Source organism: Nomascus leucogenys, chromosome 12 (assembly GCF_006542625.1).
Source record: "Nomascus leucogenys isolate Asia chromosome 12, Asia_NLE_v1, whole genome shotgun sequence".
Taxonomy (NCBI): Eukaryota; Metazoa; Chordata; class Mammalia; order Primates; family Hylobatidae; genus Nomascus; species Nomascus leucogenys.
In genome coordinates, this window is record NC_044392.1 from 72,610,312 (window position 1) to 72,636,567 (window position 26,256).

Here is a 26,256-nt window from a genome sequence, read left to right on the forward strand (position 1 = left end):
TTTCTTAATTTTCTATCTATATGTGGTTCTTTGAATTTACTTTTGAACCTGTTGTAGCATAGTTCTGGTTCTCTCATTAATTACTAAATTAAATATTTGAAAAGTATTCAGTTTGTAATTTTATGAGAGTTACTATTTCACCTGTTAAAAACATTTATTCCTTAGGAGAGTTTTGTGTTGTTGTTAGTTTTTTGCTTCATTGCTTTCTGTGTGTGTTTTGGTGGAAGCCAATAAAGAGCTGAGTTTCATATCTCAATCTATAGGTGAACCAAAGACACATATGAGTACAGAATTAAATGGGGCCACAGGAAACATAGTATCAGGAAATAAGAATAATCTTGAGGACATATTTGGATTATTCAGGCTCTAGGATTAGGAAATTAAACATAAACATTTCTAGATTTTGGAGGCCTAGGTAGCTAAAAATAACACATTGCTAGCATGGTTCTTGCTATTTTTATTATTATTGTTATGACCATTACAATTAATTTTATAATTATTGTTAGAAATTAAGTAAAGTCTTGAGAAATAACAGAAACATAAAGAAAGGAAAGTACAAGTTAATCACAGAATATTTTCCTGCTTAAAACACTGACTTTTACTGAACCTTGCAATTTTAGGTTTTTTGCAAACTTAAAACATCCTCCAATGGAACATGAAGTTAAATTAACTTCAGTTATAGACATACAAACCCAAGAAAATATGAACAAATCACCTCTAACATTTTAACATTTAGTTAGAGAACTATTTAGCTGAAATATAAGATACCACTTTAACATGAAATATTTCATCAGAACAAGAGGATTTAAAATTTTACTAGAAGAAAAATGAAGCTGGAGTATGACTTTGATTTAAGCCACTTGTAAATCTACCAAGAAGAGGAAAAGCAACTCTTGGGAACAAACCTGAATCATTAATTATTCTCAGCTAACACTCCAGAGATGAAAGATAATAAGGGCTGATAAACTTCATGTTCCTCAATAATCTTTTTAATAATAGTATTAAATATGATAATAGTTAACATAGACTGAGGGCTTATATGCTAGCTATAGCTGAGTCATTTATTTGTTTTTTTAGAGACAGAGTCTTACTTTGTTGCTCAGGCTGAAGTGCAGTGGCTATTCACAGGTGTGATCATGGCACACAACAGACTTGAACCCCTGGGATCAAGCAATCCTACTCAGCCTCCCAGATAACTGGGACTACAGGTGTGCACCATCATGCCCAGCCAATTTAGGTTTTATTATTTCTTTTAATACTAATATTTTTTACAGATGAGGGAACTGAGGTATGGTTTGTAACTTGTACAAGTTTGCTCAAGTAATTATAATCAAAGCTTGGGGCCTACCTGAGTAAACTTAATGTATTCATTCAGTTAATCTTATTGAGCACCTACTATGCTCTTCAAAGTGGACATTAAGAACATTGTTGATTAAAAATCATACAGCCTGAATATATATAAAAATTGTTACAACCACGGGCTGACACACTCTATATTTTTCCATTTTACCCTTATCTTCCCTATGGGCATGAAACACACACACACACACACACACACATAGATATTGTAGCTGCCTCTCTGATTCTGGATACAATACAAAGGGTATAATGGCCTGGATAGTATTAAGGCATGGATAACATTAATGTACAAAAGGGACAAGAGTACCAAATTGTGGTAGAGATTTTCTGGTCATTCAGTGATTTCATAAGTATAGACAAAGGCATTGATTACAAACAGATTTTTTTTTGTCCTGTATTATCTGCTTTAAAAACATAGTAAGAACTAAAACCATGCATATCCACATACATGTCTACATTAACATAACTCTATTACACTGCCTTCATCAAACTAATTTTACTATTCCTGAAAACTTTTACTGAGAAATAGAATATTTGTTTATTCTAAGAACTTTCTGAAAGATTTATTTATTTATTGAAAAATATATGACGTTATCTGGAATAAATTTTGGAAAAGGATACATTATTTTTATATGTCATTCACAACAGAGAAAGACCTAAAATTAGTGTTATGCTATATGTGATTTCTGGAGTTTGTTTAGTTTTATCAGAATATTTATATATTTTCTTCATTATATTGTATTATTTTTCAAATATTATTGTGCTTCTGAGACAAAGTATGAGTATAAATGCCCAGCATAATGCTTCCTTAGTTTCTGCTAGATTAAGTGAAATTCTTTCGTGATAAAATATCACTATGCACAAAGATACATTTCTCTTTTGTATATGTCACATATAAATGTTAAAGCAGTCACTCTTCTGAGTTTAGCTATAATTAAAAAAAAAAAACTATGTGAATATCCACTTAGAGTTTTTAAAACATTTACCTACTTTCTTATCTAACATACCTGAAGGGTTTTTATTGATTTCAGATTCAGGAAAAACTTGCATTTGGATTTTCACAGGCCAATGAATATTAAAAATTCAATGTTTAAGACACATTCAGAATGTGAAAGGCAATCTTTTTTCCTTGACAAATCTAATTAATTCTATCCTTCTCGATGGTAATACCAGGAAAGTCAGAGAAGCCTGAAAGTCATCTTCAAAGCTCTTTTTTAAAATATCATTTCCAACTGAATGGGTCATGAGGACATATAAGTTTTACCACATTAATATCTTTCCAACCTGGCCTATTTTTAAAAAAATTCTATGTCATTTTGCTAAATTTGGTTCCTCATTATCCCTGTTTTTTTTGCACATGGCTATAATTTTCTGAAAGATCTGTCTTCATTAAAACTTATCATCAAGAATATATTCTCTATACTACTGCTAGACAATGTTTTTTGGTTTGTTTCTTTTTATTTAATGAACTTTGGATAATTTCATTTCCTTATTAAAACCCCTTGATAGCTAAAAGAATAAAGCTGAACATCATATACATGAGGTCCTGATTCATCTGACCCTGCCTCCCTCATGCCTGTATGCCTGTATAGTGTCAGTCACCGTCAAATGTCTTCATATATGTTCTTATGGTGGGGTCTACAAGATTCTATAGTACTTATTCATTCCATATTTATGGTCTCTCCTGGAATATATATTTTTCCAAGATTAGTACTATGTATTTAAGTCCTAAATACCAACACAGAGTTTGCTAAGAAATAGTTTATAAATGAGTGGTTTATTAATCAAATAAATGAGTAAAAAAAAGCTCTGGGACATTTTTTTCATTGAAATTGGGAAGCTGTTCCAACTTGTGGTCATTAAACTGGTACAAAACACATATTCAAGATTAAAGTGTTGAATTGACCAAGGGCCACACCTCTGCCTTTCAAGCTCTTGTAATTATTAACATGCCTCTAAAACTAACAGCTCTACGCTGCTATGGGACTATTTCCTGGGAAGGAAGCACAAAAGTGACTTGAGTTTCAGAAAACTTTAGAGAACAGACCTGAAAATACAGTAGTCCCCTGCTTGTCTGCAGGGAAGATGTTAGAAGACCTACAGAAGATACCTGAAACCGTGGAATGTACCAAACCCTATATATACTATGTTTTTCTTATATATAATTACCTATAATAAAGTCTAATTTATAAGTTAGGCATAGTAAGAGATGAACAATAATTAATAATAAAATAGAACAATTATAACCATATGCCATCATCACTTCTTTTTTGCTTTATGGTCATTTATATATTTTACTTAATGTAAAATTTTACCTAATGGTAATTGAACATACTACTGAGATACTGCAACAATAGATCTGATAACCAAGACAGCTGATGACTAACAGTGGGTAGCATATACAGCAGTGGCTGCACTAATCAAAGGGATCATTCACATTCTGGGCTTGTGTTGCCTATGCTTTTGATATCATATCCAACAATTCTTTGTCCAAGCCATGTCCTTTATGGTTTTTTCTAGTAGTTTTATAGCTTCAGAACTTATGTTTAAGTCTTTAATTCATTTTGTATATGGTGTGAGAAAATAGTCTAATTTCTCTCCTGCATGCGATTATCCAGTTTTCACAGTGCCATCTATTGAAGAGATCATTCTTTCCTCATTGTATATTTTGGTACCTTTGTTGAAAATCGATTAACCATAAATTCATGGGCTTACTTCTGGGCTGTCTAGTCTGTTCCATTGGTCTATGTGTCTATTTTTAGGCTAGTACCATGCTGTTTTGATTGCTATAGCTTTGAGGTAGTTTTTGAAATTAAGCAGTGTAATGTCTCTAGCTTTGTTTTATTCAAGATGTATTTGACTATTCAGGGCCTTTTGTGGTTCCACACAATATTTAAGATTGTTACTTCTATTTATGTGAAAAATGCCATTGGCAATTTTATAAGAATTGCATTGAATCTGTAATCACTTTGAGTAGTAAAGACTTTTTCACAATATTAATTTTTTAATCTGTTAACGGAAGGTATCTTTCTATTATTTGTGTCTTTAATTTTTTTCATCAATGTTTTATAGTTTTGAGCATACAGGTCTTTAATCTCTTTTGTTAAATATATTCCTAAGTAATTTTTGTAGCGATTATGAATAAAATTTTTCTCTTGTTTTTTTTAGGTAGTTCGTTATTAGTGTATTTAAAAAGCTACTGATTTTTGTAGGTTGATTTGTATGCTTCATCTTCCTGAATTCATGTTGTGATTTTCGTCTAATTTCGTCTTGAGGAATCTCTTTGGAGAGTGGCTATAAATGCTGATTCTTCCCTGATGGGCTTCTACGGGTGATGGTTTTGGATGTTATAGTGTGTCTTTCATAGGATCCTTCTTTATTTTGGTGGACAGCCTAATGCCTATGTGTTCCAGCTGTGACCAGGTGTTCCTCTCATAGGAATCTTATGCTGACAGACAGCTTTGGCTCTTGTCTGACCTTTGTTCAGTTTATTTCTAACAAGATAATCACTCTCTAGGAGAGCCCTTACCAGCAGGAGAGTTATATTTAAGTGTGTTGGTCAGGCAAAACAAAAACACACAAAATAACAAGCATCGTATTACTTATAGGTCCCAGAATGAAGAGGGCAGGATGCCTTGCAAAATCAATGGGAAAGATAGAGCTGTTCAGGACACACACATTCACCTAGCAAGTGGGGAATTAGAGAGAAAGCAAGGGACCTGAGGGCCAATGACTTTATTGGGATACATGGCACTATCCCAACAGGTTTCTCATGGAGAGGTCTAATTAGTGGCTTTAAAGTAAGCAGGCATGAGCTTTGCGGAGACATGCTGTGACTGAGGAGTTACCACTGTGGCTTCTCTGTTTAGTCCATGCTGGATGTGGGCAAGTCAAGCAGGTTGTATCCAGCTTCGCCATAGGGAGATGGTCTCCAGGTGGTGGTGGTATAAGGAAGATATGTGAATAAAGCATATTGATGGTAAATTGGGTAACTGAGAGGAAGTATAAAACTGGAAACTGTGTTAAGGACAACTAAGCCCTGCTTCTGATATTAGAAAGTCCACTTATATTCAAAATGAATGCTGAGGCAACGAAAGTTATAAGAATTTACTACAATTAATTTACTAGTTCTATTAGCTTGATGCAAAAGTACTTGCATTATTTAACCATTAATAACAATTTTTGGTGGAGTCATTAGGGTTTTCTACATATACAATTATGTTGTCTGAAAACAGGGACAATTTAACTTCTTTCCAACTTGGATTTCTTTTTAAAAAAAAAATGATCTTGCATAATTGCTCTGGCTAAGGCTTTCAGTACTACGTTGAATACATCTGATTAGATTGTGCTTCTATTTATTTTTGAGCGTGATGTTAGCTGTGTGTTTACCATATATGGCCTTTATTGTGTTGTGGTACATTCCTTCTACATCAAATTTTTAAAGAATTTTTATTATGAAAGGATGTTCAATTTTCTCAAATGTTTTTTTCTGCATCCATCGAAATGACCATATGGTTTTTGTCCTTCATTCTGTTACGGTGAAGTATCACACTTACTGATTTGCAAATGTCACTTTCCTTACATTGCTAGAATAAATCCCATTGATCATAGTGAATGATTATTTCATGTGCCTTTGGATTCAGTTTGCTAGTACATTGTTGAGTATTTTTGCATCTGTGTTTATCAGCCCACTATCTGATGGTTCTTTCACCAGTTGTGGACCACTTCTAGTATCTGTACACATTAATACAATCACTCCACCAAAAGACTTGAGAGGACACTTCTGCAGATTTCCAAAGCACTCTGTCTCTTGTGTAGCACTGCAAAATATAGCCATCTGAACCTTCCTGAACTCTGATATAGGTCTTCTCTATTTGAGAGCACAAGGTTCTGTTTTTAATTTTTTCCCCAGCTGTGACATGATAATTACCTCCAAGCCACAAAACTAGGACAACTGTAAGGCTGACCTGTTGTTTCACTTATTTTAGGAATCACAGTTTTATAATACCTGTTATCTGTAGCCTAGAAACCACTGTTTCTCATATTTTGTCTAGTTTTCTAGTTATTTACGGAAGGAAAGTAATTCCTTTAAGATGGAAGCAGAAGTCTTCCTCAGACTATTTTTAATGTAATAAGTTTATTCTTTACTTTCAATTTTGTAAACAATGTGGGAGTGGCTCTCTTAGGTTATAGTCACACATGCACATACACATATGTATATTTAGAAATGTTTACTTACTTGTTTAAACATGTTTCTGTTTCGTAAGTCCATGAAACTTTTCAACTTTATTTTTTGTTTCTTGAAATTACTTAACACATTTGTAGATTCAATTCTCAATTTATACAATCCATTGTGAATGTTTTAGCAACATTTATGTTTAAAAATTTGCATTTTAAGCCTATTTACATGGCATGAAGGCATGAATATCTAATAGTAATTGGTAAGTATATGAACGTGAATTCAGTTTCCAGTTGATGTCTGTATATACATCAATTTTGACTGATTAGAGATGTAGTAATGCAGTTGTTAGAGTTTCTTAAAAGACATTTGAGAAAGGAATTTTCACAATGTTTATATCAAGATAAGGAAATAAAGTCTTTCAAATATTAATCTTTAGAAGAAAGTAACATTACATAAAATAAAAATATGACATAAAAAAATCACAATTTCTTTCTAAATATAAAGAATGAAAGGGAAGCAACGATCACTGTGTTTCCTCCATAATAGCACTTTAACTAACATCACATAATATTGGAGTGTAATTAAGCATTATTCCTCAATAAGTAGATTTCTTATAAATAATGCAAAAATTACTTTATTAGGTTATTTTTGCATTATTTATAAGAAATCTACTTATTGATTTATTACTAGTCTTAGTATTTGTATATTATTCTGGAGCCTGCTTGGAATTTTTCAGATTTAACTCCTTCTGCTATGGCTTCCAAAAATAACTTCTAAATTACCTACCATTTTTAAAATTATCTTAGATATTGAGGTGAATCAAGTAAAATATATGATACATAAAAGATAAAACATATGTAAAATATATATGACCTTACCCCTTAAATTTTATATGGCAACATTTATATGCAGAATTGTTTAATTAAATTGAGATTTGGCAAAGAGTAGCAATAAAAATAATATAAATGGAGAAACAGAAGGGAGCCATTATGTTGGAAAAACATATAAATATAGGAAGGCAATTGCAGATTTGGCAACTCAGCCTGGAAAGGGAGATGTGGATAGAAAAGTTTGGCATGCAGTGTCAAAGAATTCAAAAAATAGCTTGGATTTATACAACAATGTACATAGTAATATTCTTCACAGTAGCCAAAAGGTAGGAACACACAAACGTCCATCAACAAATGAATGGATAAAGAAAATGTGGTACATACATACAATGGAATATTATTCAACTTTAAGAAGGAATGAAATTCTAATAAATGCTACAACCTGGATAAAACTTGAAAACATTATGCTGAGTGAAATAAACCAGACAAGAGAGGAATGCATATTGTATAATTTACTTATGTGAAGTGCCAATAATAGTCTCAAATTCAAAGAGATTGGAAGTAGAATAGTGGTTTCTGGGGCTGGGAGAGGCAAGTAATGGGGAATTAGGAGAGTTACTGTTTAATGGATACAGAGTCTCAACTTGGGATAATGAAAAAGTTCTGAAAATGGATAGTGGGGCTGTGTACAACAATGTGAGTGAACTTAATGCTAGTGAAATGTAACTTAAAGAATGGCTAAAATGATAAATCCAATATTATGTATATGCATGTCTTAACCTCAATAAGAAAAATTTGTATAAGCAATTCACCACTGTATTAGGGAGGTCATTGAATATATTTGTTAAGAAGCTTAAGTTTTTCTCATATATCAGTATTCTCCATATTGAGATACAGTAGAACTGAAGTACATAAAAAATTTCCCAGAGATATGCAGAGAACTAATTTTCATATCTTTCACTTCCCTCAGGATCTCCATTTTCACCTTGCTTCTAAGTTGCTTTTCTCACACTTTACAAAAGAAAGGCAAACCTCTTAGCAATCCAGAGTCTTACTCTGATGTGTTACTCTTGTATAAAAATCTCCCAGGTATCACTCAAAGAGATACATTCTGGAAATTTTTCTTTAAAGGAATTTCTTCCTCCATCATAGTCAAAGAATATATCACTTGAATAGAGAGTACCAGGAAAGTAAAATAAAAAGATACTTAAAAAGAGATACTGAGTCTACCTAGCTTTATTTGTACCCAAACAACAACCTAGCAGCAAGGTTACACCTTTTGTTGTTTTATCTTTCTTAGAATCAAATTTTAGAAATCTTACATTTCTTATGAATATGCATTATGTTATAATTTTGAACTAGAAAAATCAGATGTTGTGTAAGTCTGCTTTGACTAAATAGAATTATAGTCTATCTTTACCAAATGGTTCATATGCTGAATATTTTTCATAAAATTAATTAGATAAATATGAAATTTCATTTTTGACAAAATATTGAGGAAAATAACAAAAGTATATGTAAAATGTTTTATTGACAAAGGCATAATGAAATCCATATTATTTCCATTTTTGTAACATTTGGTCTATCAGGGATAAAAGATGCTTGTAAACACAATCGGTTACAGACTTCTTTGTTCCATCTCCACTCCCAATGCTTTATTTGACTAGAAAAAAAGAGAAGAAGAAAAAGAAAAGAAAAATAGGGGAAAGGTAACTATAAGTTTAAAAAGTGTAATTAATAATAATTTGATTATATTGGTGATATTTTGGAATATCTTTTTCTCAGAATGTGTTACAGTCAATGATTCTAATGACAGGGTTACGTACTTTCCAAAAGTAAAGTAGTTTCAAATTATCTTCCTTCTACTCTCTGTAACTAAAAATAAAATTCCTTTTATATTCTATTCAATACAAACTTAGAATGAGTTTTAAAAATAGATACATTATTATAAAAATTTTCTACAATTCCAATTGACTTATTTTTGCAAATTTTTTATAATTAACATCTTCAATTGTTGAAAACATTAGAAAATGAATTGATATCAAATATTATCTTTTTCTAGCCATAATTTATTTTACAAATGCATGCACTGATTAAGAAGCAAAACAAAGCAAAACAAAACAACCTTAGTCGTCTCATTAAGCAAATCACTTCAGATACTACTTTGTTTTTTGTGTTTAGTAATTACCAAATTACACAGTATTTACATTTTACCAAATTATACACTAATAATAATTGTAGTATCACCTCAATCCAGGAAAAAAATCTGTCAACATAGGCTTATTATAATCATAGGAAATAATTTTTCTAATTCAATTTATTTTTGCATTGTTATTATAGAGAAGCATGATTAAAATAATTAGTAGATAAATTACTAGAATAAAAATATGGTACAATAGCATGTGAGGCAAATAGAAAGTGAATATGTGTTCAAAGAATAAAAGGAACAATGTAAAATTTATTTTAAACAGTTTATATAAATGGGCAAAAATGGGAATCAATGTACCACAGTATTTGTATTTCATTAGATAGCTTTCCAAAGTAATATATGCTTTAATGCTAATAACACAAAATGTATGTTATTTTGAGTTAATTTTAAGTATGATGAAAATAGTTAATGCTAATTTAAAATATGCAATTTTATGTAGATTTCAAAATTATTTTAAAGAGTTTGCCAAAAATTTAGGAGACTATCATTGACCATATAAACTAATAAAGATCTTTAAGGAGATGCTCAAATAAAAGACTAAATCGAATTGATATTACATAGTCATTTATAAAGGGCCAAATTTAATTGACGATTTAATTGGGTCATCTATCTGCTTAAGGTAAACTGCAGAAAACGAGTTCAAAATATAAAAATTAAAGTTTAAAACTTGAAAATTATATGATCATTAACTTATATGCAAATATCCATATGTAACTTAACTCTTGGCTTACATTTTTCATTCTGGTACAATGAAAGAATACATATCAATCTGCGTTTATTTCTATATAATATCATGTCATTTATATACACTTAAGCATAAAATATGTCTATTTGTTAGAATCAAATTATTAAGAAAACTAGAGAACAAAATATTTATTTATTTATTTATTTATTTATTTATTTATTTGAGACAGAGTCGCACTCTGTTGCCCAGATTGGAGTCCAGTGGTGCGTTCTCAGCTCACTGAAACCTCTGCCTCCCGGGTCCAAGCAATTCTCCTGTCTCAGCCTCCCGAATAGCTAGGATTACAGTCATGCGCCACCACACCTAAGCTAATTTTTTTATTTTTAGTAGAGACGGGGTTTTGCCGTGTTGGCCAGGCTGATCTCCAGCTCCTAACCTCAAGTGATCCACCCCCGCCTCAGCTGGAAATATAGGCATGAGCCACCATGCCCAGCAGAAAACAAAATATTTAAATCCCCTTATAGTGTGTTAGATAAATGATACACATTGTTTCATTATCTATTTATAATCACTTTCAACAATACTATACAACAATTATGATTATAAGTTAGGCAAGATCAGTTATAAAATATTGTCCTTAATATAATTTTAAAATATGACTGTATAATAATTTATCCTTTTTATCAAAGGTTGATAACAATTTCTTAAGAGACAGGGTGTCATTATTTTGCCCAGGTTGAAGTGCAATGACTATTCACAGAGACTATTCACAGGTGCAATAATAGTACACTACAGCCTCAAACTCCTGGGCTCAAGCAATCCTCCTGCCTCAGTCTCCCAAGAAGCTGAGACTACAGGTGCATGTCACCAGTGTGTCAATATTACTTTAAATAATTGTATTCGCAGTACATTTAGGCTTGACTAATACTTTCATAAGAGAATTTCAGGATGCTTTCAGTGATATCAAACTGTATCCAACTTCATAACAAACTTCTCAGAATGAGGAAGTACCTCAATTTTTAACCTAAAATTCACTGATTAATGGCATTAAAAAACTGGGATGCTTATTCCACGTTTACCCGATATTCAGTCAAGTTTTTTTTTAATGTGCTTCGCGAATTTAACTATTAAAATTGATAGAAAACCTGAATCCAAATAACACTCCAATTTCCAGAGGCAACTTTCTCACCACCGGGAAATCACTGGGCAGAAAAATCACATGAAATATTATGCCTACTTGCTTCAGGGAGCATAAATGGTAGGTCCAGGTGCTTTCTATATCTAAACTATTTCTTATTTATAAATTGGACCTCTCTGAAAACTCTATGAACTCTTTCAGTATATTACTAAGTGACACCCTAGATTCCTGAAAAAAAAATACTGTCAGAGATACTCTAAGTAAAATTAGAAACACTAAATACTCTTTTTGATTTTTCTCCTGTCCAAAATGTGTTCTTCTGAGTTACTACTAGAATAAACTATATTGATCAATGCCAAACAAATCAAAATTAAAAAGACAGCAACAACAAAAAACACCCAAAATTAAATCAAATTAAACCAAAAATATCTGTATAAGAGAAGAAATCATGAAATGAATTTTGCTGCTGTAAGTATGCATTTTTTATTAAAGTAGCTGCTGTTAGAAACTATTTTATATGCCTAAACAGTCCTAAACAATAAAATGAACTGTGTTTTCAAAATGCAAATACTTGAAACAACTCAAAAAAGTAAACTTAAATACATGGCAATTAAAAATTGGTTCAATGAAAGGCTTTTCATCAGTTTCTTAAACATTTTTGTCATTGTATACATATTGCATTTCAAATGTGTTAAATCTGGTTGTTAATCACTTATTAGAAAAGAAAAAAAATGGAAAGTTGGTTAAAATAAAACATTCACTTCAAGAGCAAAGTAATTTTGTATTTATCAGCCATGAAACAAAACTAACACTGAAATTATAAAATTTGTGATATGAAATCTCTGTAACTGGCAGGCATTTCTAATTAATATTGAAAATAATATATGTGATATAATAGATTAATAGTCCAAAATATTACAGACTAAATTCAGAAGACATATTTTCCTAACAATGTAATTCAAATCTAAAAAGATTAATTTGGGTCTAACCAAGCTAAGGGCTTTTTCAGGACAGTAAAACACCCACACATATTACCCACACAAAATAGAATAATAATCTGTTCAGTATAATAATATTAGAATGTTATTTTTATTGCTTTCAAATACATTTTTAAACTACCATATATTACAATATATTTAAACAAGATCTTAGAAAATTCACTACTGCTTACTGCTTAACTATTTGGATTTCTAACCTCTGATCTCAACTAGGAAAATTCTCTACAGATTACAGATTACATTTAAACAAAGAGTGACTTTTTTGAAGCATCCTGAGGCTAACATTTCACGGAGTAATAAGTATTGCTGGTTTTGTTTTGTTTTTCTGAATGAGATAAAAATAATATTAAAAAGACAATTTTAGATTTGTGGCATATCTTTATAATTTTAAAATGCCACCTGATGCTAAAATAAAAAAAGAAAAGAAAATCCAGTATGAGTGTTTGAAATCCTATTTGCTTCAAATAGAAAGGTCTATTTTAAACCTGAAGCTCGTTGCACCCTTCATTGCAGACATGTCTGTGACTAACAGAGTTGCCAGGCTTATTATTTTCACCAGACACAGACACTCAGATTGAACCACTGGGCTCATTAGAACACACAAAGCGGGGAATGTCTTTCAACAACTCGTACCAACAAATTACTGAGACTGTAGAAAACTTGCTATCTACAAATTTAAATGGAGTAAAGAGTGACCACAAGGAATAAAATAATCAGAGCAAAGCTGTGTCTTAACAGATGTTGGACTTCTATGAGTCTGGTAACTGTCAGGAGGAAAGAGGGAAAGCTACTATTTTTTCTCCCTGTCCAAGTAAACATAGAAAGATTTGTTAGAGTCACATGAAGAAAAAGCAAGTTGACAGAGATAATTAGAACACATTTTCAGTGGGATGTGTGTGTGTGTGTGTTTATGTGTGTGTGTGTATGTTTCCCTGAAGGAGAAAACCTCGAATTTTTGTAGAAGTCGTCACATCTTTACACTGTCTTACATCATTGTAAAGAATGGAAAACTGACTGCCAGCAAGCCACTTTAGAGGGCACTGGGATGCTACACTGAGAACTATCTGTAAGCGTCCTCTGACTAACAAAATGATAGAATCATAATTATAATCAAGACTCAGAACTCTCAGGCAGATATAGAAAACATACCACTATTTGGCTTTAAAATATATTTTAGGATAATAAATATAACAATGTATTTGACCTAAATTTAACCTAAACTCATATGAGATAATTTTTACCAAAAATGTACATTTTAGGTGTTATTTTCCTATCTGTTGTCAATATTTTCTACAGATAATATCCTTCTTAGGGTAGATTTATAGACTTCTGAATGATTCTTACTCCAGAGTGTAAGCCATCTTCTCGTAAGATAAAATATTTTCTTTTTTTTCTTTTCTTTTCTTTTTTTTAATTATTATTATACTTTAAGTTTTAGGGTACATGTGCACAAAGTACAGGTTTGTTACATATGTATCCATGTGCCATGTTGTTGTGCTGCACCTATTAACTCATCATTTAGCCTTAGGTATATCTCCTAATGCTGTCCCTCCCCCCTACCCCCACCCCACAACAGTCCCCGGAGTGTGATGTTCCCCTTCCTGTGTCCATGTGTTCTCATTGTTCAATTCCCACCTATGAGTGAGAATATGTGGTGTTTGGTTTTTTGTCCTTGCGATAGTTTATTGAGAATGATGGTTTCCAGTTTCATCCATGTCCCTACAAAGGACATGAACTCATCATTTTTTATGGCTGCATAGTATTCCATGGTGTATATTTGCCACATTTTCTTAATCCAGTCTATCGTTGTTGGACATTTGGGTTGGTTCCAAGTCTTTGCTATTGTGAATAGTGCCACAATAAACATACGTGTGCATGTGTCTTTATAGCAGCATGATTTATAGTCCTTTGGGTATATACCCAGTAATGGGATGGCTGGATCAAATGGTATTTCTAGTTCTAGATCCCTGAGGAATTGCCACACTGTCTTCCACAATGGTTGAACTAGTTTACAGTCCCACCAACAGTGTAAAAGTATTCCTATTTCTCCACATCCTCTCCAGCACCTGTTGTTTCCTGACTTTTTAACGATGGCCATTCTAACTGGTGTGAGATCGTATCTCATTGTGGTTTTGATTTGCATTTCTCTGATGGCCAGTGATGATGAGCATTTTTTCATGTGTTTTTTGGCTGCATAAATGTCTTCTTTTGAGAAGTGTCTGTTCATGTCCTTCGCCCACTTTTCGATGGGGTTGTTTTTTTCTTGTAAATTTGTTTGAGTTCATTGTAGATTCTGGATATTAGCCCTTTGTCAGATGAGTAGGTTGCGAAAATTTTCTCCCATTTTGTAGGTTGCCTGTTCACTCTGATGGTAGTTTCTTTTGCTGTGCAGAAGCTCTTTAGTTTAATTAGGTCCCATTTGTCAATTTTGGCTTTTGTTGCCATTGCTTTTGATGTTTTAGACATGAAGTCTTTGCCCATGCCTATGTCCTGAATGGTATTGCCTAGGCTTTCTTCTAGGGTTTTTATGGTTTTAGGTCTAACATGTAAGTCTTTAATCCATCTTGAATTAATTTTTGTATAAGGTGTAAGGAAGGGATCCAGTTTCAGCTTTCTACATATGGCTAGCCAGTTTTCCCAGCACCATTTATTAAATAGGGAATCCTTTCCCCATTTCTTGTTTTTGTCATGTTTGTCAAAGATCAGATAGTTGTAGATATGTGGCATTATTTCTGAGGGCTCTGTTCTGTTCCATTGATCTATATCTCTGTTTAGTACCAGTACCATGCTGTTTTTGTTACTGTAGTCTTGTAGTATAGTTTGAAGTCAGGTAGCGTGATGCCTCCAGCTTTGTTCTTTTGGCTTAGGATTGACTTGGTGATGCGGGCTCTTTTTTGGTTCCATATGAACTTTAAAGTAGTTTTTTCCAATTCTCTGAAGAAAGTCATTGGTAGCTTGATGGGGATGGCATTGAATCTATAAATTACCTTGGATAGTATGGCCATTTTCACAATATTGATTCTTTTCAATGCTTAATCCTTTAGTTGCTTTGAGTTGTTTTATTACGTTAAGATAATCTATTATTATGAAAAATAATTACCAACTAAAATATTTTAAAACATGGGCTAAAGTAACCAAACTTGCAGCTATATTGCTAAGTGAATTTAGATATATTACTGAATTTCCTACATCTTAATTTCTTTCTCTAAAATATAATGCTGTGACAGTGATTTCCAAGACTCACCTCACTACAACACACTGGAAAAATCTAGAACCATCCCATCATTAATAGTGTTTGTTGAGGCTTGGTGTTTTTTACCCATTCTTTGAGGAAGAGAGATGACAATCAGGATAGGAAGACGTAGGGTCATTTGTGACTTATAGATTCATTCATATTCATTCATTCATTTGTTGAGTTATAATTAACAGAAAACAAAATGTAGCACTCTTTGATGTTCCGTTATATGACTTTTGACAACTGTAGACACCTATGTAACAAACACACAAGACAGAAAACATGTCAATGTTCTCAGCAAGTTTGAATGTATCTTTTCCAGTCACTTCCCCCACTACTAGACAATCATTTTCTACATCTGTGACCATGGACTATTTTTTCCTATTCGGGAACTTAATATAAATGGCATCATGCCTTATGTTCTACTTTATGTCCATTTTCTTTCTCACAGAATAGTGCACATATGATTCATCCATGTTGTTCATATTAGTAGTTTGATTGTGTTTATTGCACAATGTCCCATTATATGAATATGCTACAATTTGCCTATCATTCTCCTATTAACAGATATGTAAGTAACTTACAAATAAGTTTGTGAATATTATGAATAAAATTTCTCTGAATTAGAACACATGAATCTTTGTGTAGATATATGCTTTGCTTTTCCCTTTCAGAACATTATGCTATTTATTTGTTTTCCTTTCCTCACAGCATCAGCCTAGACTTCCAGTGTACTAGTGAATAGAAGTGTATGAATGTGCATCCTTCCTTTATTTCTGATCCTTATGAAAAAGACTGTGCAATGTCTAACTATTAAGGGCAATATTATCTTTAGGCAGTTAGCAGTGCGCTTCATCTGAATGAAGAAATTCCAGGCAATCTCTACTTTGATAATTTTTATAATACTTTACTAAATTTTATCAAATTTTACATAATTTGCTGAGTTATTTATATTTTTATTCTCATTTTTATTAATTTGATTGATTAATATGATTTATGACAAATCAAGCTTGCTTCCCTAGAACAAATACAATATGTTTGTAATACACTATCCTTTCTATATATTACAGGATTCTATTTCATAAGATTTAATTAAACATATTGCTCTCTGTGTTTGTGGACGATATTGGTCTATAATTTTCTTTCTTCATAATGTCTTTGTCTTATTTTTGTATTAAGATTATGATGCCCTCATAAAATGAATAGGGAAGTGTAGCCTTCTTCCCTCTTTTCTGAAATAATGTATTTAATATTGGAATAATTTTGTCTCTAAATGTTTGATGGTTTACACCATTTTATGGGTTGAATTTTTGTTATGGGTTGAATTGTGCCCCCATTCCCCCAAAATTGATATATTGAAGTCCCAAGTCACAGTACCTCAGAACATGACCTTATTTGAAAATAGGGTTGTCGGAGATGTAATCAATTAGGTTAAGATGAGTATATACAGGAGTGGGGTGGGTCCCTAATCCTATATGACTAGTATTCTTTTAAGAAGAGTACATTTAGACACATACACAGAGAGAGAGAGAGAGAGAGATTGCCATTTGAAAATAAAGACAGAGATTGTGGTGATGCTTTTACAAGCCAATGAACATCAAAGATTGTGAAAAAATGACCAAAAGCTAGGTGATTGCATGGAACAAATCCTTCTATGAGACCCCTCAGAAGAAACCAATTGTGCCAAAACCTTGATCTTGGACTTCATGCTCCAGAACTGTAAGACAATAAATTTCTGTTATTTAAGACAACCAGTGTGTAATACTTCGTTATGGCAACCCTAGTAAACTAACACTACAGACACCATATTATACCTGTGACTTAATCTCATACCACCCTCCACATCATTCACTTTGTTACAACTACGCTGGCCTCCTTGCTACTCTAAGAACACATAAAGCATGCCCCTGTGTCTGTCAGAGTGTTTGCATATGCTATGCTTCTATCCATAGCATTTTATTCACAGATATGTAAATGGTTCATTCTGTCATCATTCCAGGGGTTTATCTCATTTTCAGTAGGGCCTTACCTGACTATTCAAATCCAACCTCCATTTCTAATATCTGTATTACTACTACAGACCAGTTAAACTATCTTGGGCTAAAATAGTGTCTTATGCATAATTCCATTTACAGGATATACTGGGAAATGCAAACTGAGGTACAGAAATAGGGAGCAGGTCAGTGGTTACCTGGAGAGACAAAAGGCCTTAACCGTTGTGATTATCAAGGGTGGTCATAAGCAACCTTTGAGGGTTACAGATATGTTCATCATCTTGATTATGATAATGATTTTACCAGTGTATGCATATATTAAAATGTATTAAATTTTATAAACTTTAACCACGTGCAGTTTATTGTCATCAATTATATCTCAAAAAATGATTTACATGTTTCAAAATGTAGCAGCGAGTTCAAGAATGGAGAAGGAATTGTTGGGTTCAGTTAATCATTGATAAGTAGTTTGTGAGACATCATGGTTTCTGCGAAACATTTACGTGGAAATCACAGGGCAAGTATCAAAGAGAAATTAGAAGATTATGTCAATATTTTAAAATATTTTAAAAAATAATTACTAACTCTTCAATCCTAACCACCATCCTGTTTTATACTCAATATTCAAAATATATGTATATATGTGAATTTTTAATCTGTTCAGTAATAAACAGAAGACCCTTATATTTATTTAAGGCTTAACAATTAAAATATAACATTTTCAAAAACTAAAGAAAAATTAAAACAGGATAAATTAAGAGGGATTTTTATTATAACCTTAATAGAAACAATTCATGATAATTTTTAATAGGTCAGAATTGTGCTGTGATACAAAGAGGTTTCTGTGAAAGTATTAGAACCAAACATGATGCTTTGTGTGAAAATTGCCCTTCAAATATTCATTGAAAAGGACTGAGTTGCAAGGTGCTGAAAGAAATATTAGACAGAAGGAATCTTAAAATCTAAACAATCTAATGTCTCCAACACTGATTATAAACTCCAAATCACACATTTATTTAAACATTTGTGACAAATAAACAGATTACATAAATTTGCTAAGCAATATAATCTTACTGGTTAATTATTGCTTCAAGTTCAAAGTATCATTTTTCAAGGATAACTGAAAGTTAAAATATAGACTCGTAATCTTTTTTATCATTTATATTTGAGAGATTATATTGCATTTCAAATTGCCAAGAGGACCTTCCCTGTGCATGTTTATTCAAGAACATTTATATCCCTTTGGAATTATTAGATCTTGACAGCTATACATAAAGTTGACATAATGGGATTTGTCATCTGAGAGCTTCTTAGTCTTCTTTCATCAATATAGCTATATAATTGAAAATGTCAAGTTAAAATGATTTCAAGCTACAGACATCTGTCACTTATAATCATAAAAATTTAGCTATGATTACTAAATGTATGCATCATTTCATAGCCTATTAAAGAAAGCGTAATTATTTGTAAAGCATAAAAAGCATGTATTATTTTATAGTAATTATATAAATATGTGATACTCACTTATCGATAATCAAAATAGATGCTATGGTACCTGAAGAATTTGCAAGTAATAAAATGAGTCACATTTCTATGGGTCCAGGAAGTGGGAAGCTACTCTATGTTCCTGGTCTCCAGACATAGAAACAATAGAACAAAACTTTTGATTTATAAAGTTCGTCAATCCCAGTGAGGACCTTCAAGAAAATTTTGACGTAATTTAATAAGTTTTCCTACTATTTTGTTTTTCTAGTGTATAATATCTTTTTGAAATTACATGTTCTAATTTTGTAATGCTAATGTACAAAACTATGGTTTATTGTTATAGATTGAAATTTTTATATCTAGGAGATTTTTAGATGTTTTTTAGACATTTTTAGAGATAAGTAGTTCATATGTATGTATTTCTATGAGAATAATGGCAACTCTATTTCATTTCCAATTTTTAAGCTTGCATTGTTGCCTCCATTAGTTAGCTAATTTAGACATTCAGCACTAGTTTGATTAGAAATGCACCAGTGGTCATCCTTGCTTTAATTTAATTTTTTCTCAATGTAAAAAGAATTCTAATAATTACAAAGTAGGTGGTATAGGTGTAATAAATTTGTTGGAACATTGATGAAACCACATCACTAATTGAAATCTTGGTTTTCCTTTTATAAGACCCTAAGCAGAGGCGCAACCAAGCTATGCTTGGACTCCTGACCCAAAAAAAAAAAAAAAAAAAAAAAAAACTGTTAGATAATAAATTTGTTTTGTTTATGTTGCTTACTAACTTTGTAATATTGGTAAGTGGCAAAAAAATAATCTTCAGTGAACGCTGGGAGTTTGTGATTTAAAGGAATTTTCCTTTTCACTCAAAGCTGTGAAATTTAAGAGCTTAAAGCTGTTCACACTATTGACTTAATGCTTTCAGTATCTGCAGAAAACTTCAATGATATGTCCATTTTTTACCAACGATATTTGTAATTTGTTTATTTTATTTTTATTCTTGGTCATCTGGCTGAAATTTTAAAAAGCTTATCAAATTCTTTTTAAAACAGCTTTCTGCTTCATTGATATCCTCTATTATTTTTTCTTTCTAAATTTTATTCCTTTCTGCTCTTATTATGCTCTGGACGCTGTAGGAATTCAGTTTAAATGGCTCTTGTCTTGTTGTTTTTTGTTGTTGTTGTTTGTTTATTTTTTCTTTTCTTTTTTTTTTTTTTTAAATGGAGTCTTGCTCTGTCGCCCAGGCTGGAGTGCAGTGGTGAGAGCTCCGCTCACGCAACCTCGGCCTCCTAGGTTCAAGCGATTCTCCTGCCTCAGCCTCCCGAGTAGCTGGGACTACAGGCATGCACCACCATGCCCAGCTAATTTTGTTTTTTTCTTTTTCTAGCTTCTATGAGGTAGAAGCTTACATCAATGACTTGAGACCTTACTTCTTTTCCAATATAAGCCTTTTATGCAATAAACATCCCTCTAAACATTGCTTTTTCTGCATTCCACAGAGTTCGATATGTTGCATTTTTATTTGCTTAGAATTAAACATTTTTTTCTATATTCCTTTGTGGTTTTCTCTGTGACCAATGTGCTACTCAGAGCTGTTTCATACTAAGATATTTGAGAATTGTAAAGATGTCTTTCTGTTACTGATTTCAAGTATAATTTGGTTGTGAACCAAAAATATACATTATGTAATTTAAATTATTTAACTTTTGTTAAAGTATCTTTTATGGCACAGAATACTGTATATGTTGATGACTTTTTCATATGCAGATGGGAAAAAATATACTTTCCCCTATTGTGGTCAGTATATTATAATAATGTCATTAGATTAAGTTGGTTGATAGTGTTTTTCAGATATTTGTATAATCTTACTTGGTTATATGGCTTCTATCATTTGTGTGTATTCATCTACTTGTGTATGTTGGTTCTGTCAACTACTGAGAGAGGAGTGTTGACGTCTCAACTATAATTATGAACTTTCAGCTTTTATTTTCAATTCTATGAGGTTTTTAAATTTATTTATTTTTGAAGTTCTGTTGTTAGATGTATAAACATTTAGAATTGTTAGTTCTTCTTGCAGAATTGACCAATTTATTGTTATACAATATCCTGCTTCATTACTGGCAATATTTCCTTTTTCCAAACTTTACTTCTACTAATATTGCTATAGTTATTTCAGCTTTGTTTTGGTTAATGTTGATGTGGTACATATTTTCCCATTATTTTCCTTTGAAATTTACTTTGTATTTACAATTGGTTTATTAAATATAGCATAGAGTTGGCCCTCAATTATTTATCCAATTTGATAAACTCCGTATTTTGTTGTTTAGATAATTTGTATTTAAGGTAATTTTTATATGGCCAGATTAAAATCTTGCATCTTTATTGATATATTCTATTTTGTTAATCTTTCTTGTGTTTTTGCCCTCTTTTTCTGTCGTCTTTAGAATTACTTGAGGGGCGTGTGTGTGTGTGTGTGTGTGTGTACTGGCATTTTTTAATTGTCTCAACAAATGTTCAAATGACCATTTCCATTCCCCTCTCTTTATAACTTGGAAACAAGTTAATTTGGCAATATCTTATTTTTTTCTTCTGGTACAGAAAAAAGTCATATTATTAATTATTACTTGTTAATTTTATAACATTTATACTTTTCTGAGGTCTTCAGTTTAAGCAATAATAGTATTATAGCTTTAACCTTATATTATTTTCTGCAGTTTGTAGTATATTTCCAAAAATAACATTGAGAAAACAAAGAACATGCTTTCCTCATTAGAGATACATAATGTAATTTTTTTTACTTTCAGATTGCACCTCACTTTCTCTATTTATGAATTCCTAATAAATTTTATATTCAAGATTCATCATTTGATTTTATTCATTTTTCCATATACAATTTTATAACTACCAGTTTTCACCTTCTCTAATTTCATGTATTTCAAAAGATAACTCTTTGTCTGAAGCTTCATCTTTATTGGGGACGGAGAATAGTTTATCTCTTTTCTTGGCAATCCAGGATTTGCTGCTTTTCTGTTTTTGTTTGTATATTATCTTTAGTTGAAAGAATACAACTTTCCACTTAGAAAAATGATGTTGTTTTCTCTGTGTCAATTCATATTTCAAATAGGTTTTTAAAGATTGCACATGCTAAGAGTTGAAGGAAATAAAAAAAGATGAAAGAGTGTTAATTGAAAATTTTTACCTAAACATTATCAACATATAAAATTTGTACAAGTTACCCATATCTTTCCCTAAAACCTGTATATACACTAAATCAAAGTTTCTTTTTAAGACTTAAGCAATGTAATTGTGATTTAACATATACCTCAGTAGTATATTGCCTCAGTGGCATATTGTCTTTGGAGGTATATTGTCTACTAATTTATCCATTTTTAGCTATGCATTACTTGCCCTGAACATTATAGAAGGAGCAAAGAGATTAAATTTTACCAAGATATATTTCTTAATCCAGCCTGCTCATTGAAATTATCTGGTGTGCATTAAAAATAATCTTGATTATAGGGTCCTCTTTTTTCTACTCATTCTCTTTTCATTAGTCTGAAGTATGGGTTGGACATTTGAATTGTTAAATATGTATGTAGCCAAGATTGAAAACCACTGCTTAGAGAAATACAATTTTTATATGCAATCTCCTGAGCAACAGTCGGGGAATTCAAATAAATTTAAGGGTATGTAAATTTTGTCTAATTGACATTTTTGTAATATTTGAGCCTATGTAATTTTTGAAAGAGAGGAGAAATAAAAATATTTTAAATGTTTTAGGGGTTAGTAAACTTTATGTAAAAGTTAATAAATATTTTCAGTGTTGGAAACCATACTGTCTTTGTTCACGAGTGCACAACTATGCCATTGTAGTGTGAGAGGAGACAGAGATAACACATTAAAAATATATCTCAGTAAATCTTTATTTGCAAACATATTCAGTTGGTCATATTTGTCCTCTGGACTCTAGTTTGCCAACACATGCTCTAAATTGTTTTTATCTTCTGAAAAAAGTCTAATTCTAACATATAAGTTGAGGGACTCCTGAATTTCTTACTCTCTTACTTTCTTATTTGACTCTTAGGTTCCTGCTTCTGAAAGCTGTTATATCATACATGTAATTTCTTCATATGCCTATGAGTTTTGCTATTTTTTGCTCCTATTAGCTTTTAGAAATAATATAAAAAATGTTCTTATAATTGTTGTTACAATCTCTAATGTTCTTTGCTATTTACTTGTTTACTGCTTCTTCATATTTTGCTGCTCCACTGCCTTTTCATTTGCATTATTTCCAATAAGCATGATGCACTGTCATATATTTGTTTCACTGCACCTACCATTATTTTTCAAAATCTGGCTGCTTTGAAGACATTTTTTATTTATCACTGATTTTGTGCAATTAGATTATGATGTGCCTTTTTGTAGTTTTCCTCATGATTTTTATCCTTGGAAATCATTATTTTTCCTGCATTTGTGACCACAGAGTTTTTATCCAATTTATGTATACGTATATGTATATTATATGGTTTATTTGGATATGGATTATTATATGGATATGGTTTATTTATATATGGTTATTATATGGAAGTTATGTATATGTATATTATATGGTTTGCATGGTTTTTTCCTCCAAATGTCATGTTGAAATATGATCCTCAGTGTTGGAGGTGGCACCTACAGGGAGGTATTGGGTCACAGGGGTGGAGCCCTATTGAAGGGCTTAACACCATCACCTGGGTGCTCAGTGAGTTTTCACTCTTAGTTCACACAAGAGCTGGTTGTTTAAAAGAGAATGGCATTTATCTGGCTTCTTCTCTTGCCATGTGATATGCCAGCTCCCCCTTTACCTTCCACTATGATTGGCTTTCCGAGGACCTCACCAGAAGCAGATGACAGCACTATGTTTTCTGTATAGCCTGAAGAGCAGAACTGTGAGCCAAAATAAACCCCTTTCTTTATAATACAGTCCTAGGTATTCCTTTATAGCAATGCAAAGCAGACTAACACAGTGTGTGTGTGTGTGTGTGTGTAGCAATACAATTGTGTGTGTGTGTGTGTGTGTGTGTGTGTGTGTAAAATACGTATCATGGACATATTTTAGGCTATATGAAGCTTTCCCACAACTTAGGGATACTCTGTAGACTTTTTTGAGTGCATCCTCTTTCTCTCTCTGCAGCTAGTTTCTGTTGCTATGTTATCAAGTTTACTAATACTTTCTCCTGTAATGTCTAAGCTACCTTTATTTCTATGCAGTATTACTGTCAATACAGAAATTTGGTTTTCATTTTTAGAAGCTGGGTCATTTTAAAAATATCTATGTCTTCCATGTCTCTATTTAACCTGCTCAGTTTTATCTCTGCCATTCTGAATAAAATACAGTTATAATAACTTTTTTATTTTCCTTGCATGTTAATTCTAACATCTTTGCAAATTTGAGTTTGTTTGTATTGAATTATATCATGTTAGTTGTGGGGCTATATTTTCCTGCTTTTTTTCCATACTTAGAAAAGTTTTATAGAATGGCAACCATTGTGAAGTTTGCCTTTTGCAGGTGGACTATTTCTGTATTACCATATATATTTTTGAGCCTTGTTCTGGGCTGCACATAAGTTACTAGGAAACAATTTGGTGTTTGATTCTGTTTTTAGTTTTTCCTTCAATTGGTAGAACCAGTGTAGCATTTATCCTGGAGATAATTGCTTCATACTATGGAGGAAAGATGCTTTTTAAAGTGTTCTATTTGATGTTTCATGAATTATGAGGCTTTCCATTCTGGCTTGGGGGAATAGGCACTATTTCTGGCCTTCCGACCTCTGGGTACTGCTTTCCCATTCCCTCTATTTTTTTTTTCATGTGCTATTCTACCCCCTCACCCCACCTCACCCCTGCTTTTGTATCCAATAGTTTCCTCACATGCATGTGTGGGTCATGTGAACATGTGAAGCACTCTGTGAACTCGTTGACTAAGATATGCGGAAGATTTTCAGAGGTCTTCTCTGCTTACCTCTCCCGGCTCTCTTTATTATTTTTCCTGCAAAATCTAGGTCTCCTTGGACTCTTCACTCTGGCATCTCAATGTAAGAGCTCACCAGGTTTCAACATGGATTCTCCATCCTTTCATTATGGTCTGGAAAAGACAATAGGCTGAGGAAATAACAATTTTTGAAAACCCACTTCATTTGTTTCCCATGTCAAAGGAATGACCTTCCTTTATTATTTGTTTCCAATATTTTGAAAAGAAAAACATTGTTTCCTATATTCCATGTGTCATCAAACTATGGCTCACAGGCCAAATTTGGTAATGCCTATTCACTTACATATAGTCTGTGACTGATTTTGAGATATAATAGCAGAGTCAAATGGTCAAATAGTTACAACAGAAAGTGAATATCCCTCAAAGCTGAAATATGTTATATTTGCCCCTTTACAGAAAACATCTTCTAAGTCTTGATGTATTGTATTATTTTTAGTTTCTTTTTCCAGAGAGTAAAGTAGGTTTCAACCCTGTTACTACCTCTCACCCAGAAGAATAATTTTTTATTGACAACTCCTTTGACTATCTTAATTCTTAATATAGATCATATCAATCTCTGTAAATATTAAAAAGAAAAAAGTTGATGTATATTTTAATATCTATAGGTAACCAATACCGATTCAGGAGCCTACTTTATGGAATAATTTTGCCAAGTCTTATTTCTGTGTTCTTTACTCTATGTCAGAACGTTTTACTGTCCTGACGAATCCTTAATATCTAAGATAGTAGACAATGCAGTATTACTTTACAGTGCTTAAACTTTTGAGTTGTGCTGAGTTGAAATTTGATTCTTGCTTCTTTAAAGAGTTCTGTTAACTACTTTCCTGTTTAAACAAATGCAAAATGATACATTTTATTAATTCAAAGCTAATAAAATGTCATGCATTATTGATTTATTTAATTCCTTGGAATTTTTGGTCTTTCTGCATAACTAAAATGAAGCCCAATGAAGTCTCTACAGCTATGAAGAAGCTTGTATATCTTAAGAATAATACTATTATTCATTGTTTTCCTCCATCCTTTTTTAGTCTAGTTGAATATGAATACTAAATTCATAATAGTTCCCAGAATGTTCCGTGAGTAATTTGCTCCAAATGATTA